The sequence below is a fragment of the Heterodontus francisci genome, chromosome 41 (assembly GCF_036365525.1).
Source record: "Heterodontus francisci isolate sHetFra1 chromosome 41, sHetFra1.hap1, whole genome shotgun sequence".
Taxonomy (NCBI): Eukaryota; Metazoa; Chordata; class Chondrichthyes; order Heterodontiformes; family Heterodontidae; genus Heterodontus; species Heterodontus francisci.
Window position 1 is genome coordinate 7,826,771 of NC_090411.1, and position 2,126 is coordinate 7,828,896.

A 2,126-nucleotide genomic window follows, 5' to 3' on the forward strand; every position below is an offset into this window, starting at 1 on the left:
TCCTCCACCCCTCCTTTACCCCCCTACCTCCACCCCCCTACCTCCACCCCTCCTTTACCCCCCCTACCTCCACCCCTCCTTTACCCCCCTACCTCCACCATCGTTGAATATCTGAAGTGCAGTTGCAAAGTCGGGGAAATAGCAAGCAAAACAAAACCTCAACAATTCTGGGTTTAATTATTGAAAAGTTTTATTAAGTTCATTAAGTATCCGAGGAACTGCTGTGCATGGATACATGAGTGTTGTGTCCAGCATTCCCGTTAGACAGACAGGCCGAGTCTCTGCTATGCACAGCTGAAGAGATTGTTCCTGGAGAGCCTTGTGGTGAATGAACGCTTGGCTCTCTATTCCACTACTGTATTGTCCATGTGAAGAAGGCAAAGTCACAAGAGTCTGAGCAAGAGTCTGAGCTCAGTCTATTCTTGGTGAATGTTCCCCAAGCGCATCCCAATGTGCATTCCCAATTCATCCATAAATGCAATGTTCCTTTCCACATCGTGATGAGCTCCGCAGCATGATCCAGGTGCCTTCGTTGCTTGAATGCTGACCGTAAGTCTCGAGGATTGTTTTCTCGACGGCATGTTTTACATGAAAAGAAGAAAAGCAAATCAGAGTCAGAGCTTGCCTCCCTCCATCCACTGAAATTACTGTTGCGCACACCTTTTTAAGTTCTGCAGTGAAGGCACCAATTGATAACGTCGCCAATGAAGCACTTATTACCCACCTCAGATGCAGGAATCATCACATCCTTGCGTCATCTCCTGCACTGCCTCCTTTGCTGGAATGCCGTCCTTAAGTGTCAAGGATTGTTTTCTCAAGGGCACATTTTACACGAAAGGAAATAATGAAAGAACATCAGTGTCAGAGCTTCCCTCCCTCCAATGAAATTACTGTTGCGCATGCTTTATGCTCTGCAGTATAGGCCAATGAATCACTTAGTACCCACCTCAGCTGTAGGAGTCAGGATGATGTAACTGCCCCTATCGCGTGATGGTTCAATGCTGCTCTCAGGGAAAACATGAATGATGTGAGGGTGCTGGAAAAAGAAGCACATTTCTTTTGGACTATGAACATAAAGCAGGCCATTTAGCCCAGCTGTTCCCTGCTAGTGGTTATGCTACTCGTGCGTCTTCCCATCCATTCCCATTTAATCCTGCCTATTACTATCAGCATCACCTTCCATTTCTTTCACTCTTACCTACCTTTGCCTTAAAGCAACACTGAGGATGGAGAATGGTGTGGCTGCACTCCCACCTCACCAGTTGTGTACGCAGCAAGAGCATTCACATTTGTGCTACCACTGGACACGGCATGCTTGTTTCTTTTAGTGCTCAGTCTCTTCTTGCTGAATGTTCCCCAAGTGCTTGACCCCTTTGGACGCCTTCTCTGCTTGACAGGCAGCAGCTGGCAATTGCGGAGTGTCTCAAGGCTCTGCATGGTTGTTTCAAGGGCGGATGGGGAAACATGTGGCTGTGTGTCCACGTGCACTGCTTGGATGGGTGCAGGAACAGGTGACTGTGTAACTGAACAGCAAGGAGAGGGTACCGCAGGTGGGGGACGTGGAGCTTTGAACAGGCAGGCGTATGTATGGTCCATCAGATCATTAGGCCAGGGGGTGAAACGCTCAGGATCCATGGATTGTGGCACGCGACTGATGTCCAGCGCATGGCCACCTCCATCCGAAGGTGCTTCCGGGCAATTGTTGGGCAAATTAATTGGCTCCATCTCATCAGCCAGTCCTTGTGTTTATGGCGCATGCACAGAAAAAGGCACTCCTCTTCCGCTCCGCTGCTCCCCCCCTCTCCCCTGACCTCCCTTCCCCCCCCCCGTCCCTCCCTTCCCTTCCCTCCTTTCCCCCGACTCCCTTCCCCCCCCCATCCCTCCCTTCCCCCCTCCCTTCCCTCCTTTCTCCCCCTCCCTCCCTTCCCCCCCGTCCCTCCCTTCCCCCCCCGTCCCTCCCTCCCTTCCCCCCCGTCCCTCCCTCCCTCCCCCCACCTTCCCCCCTACCTTCCCCCACCTTCCCTCCTTCCTTCTTCCCCCTTCCCTCCTCCCTTCCTTCCCTCCCTCCCATCCCTCCTCCCTTCCCCCCTCCCTTCCACCACCCTCCCTCCCTTCCCCCCGTCCCT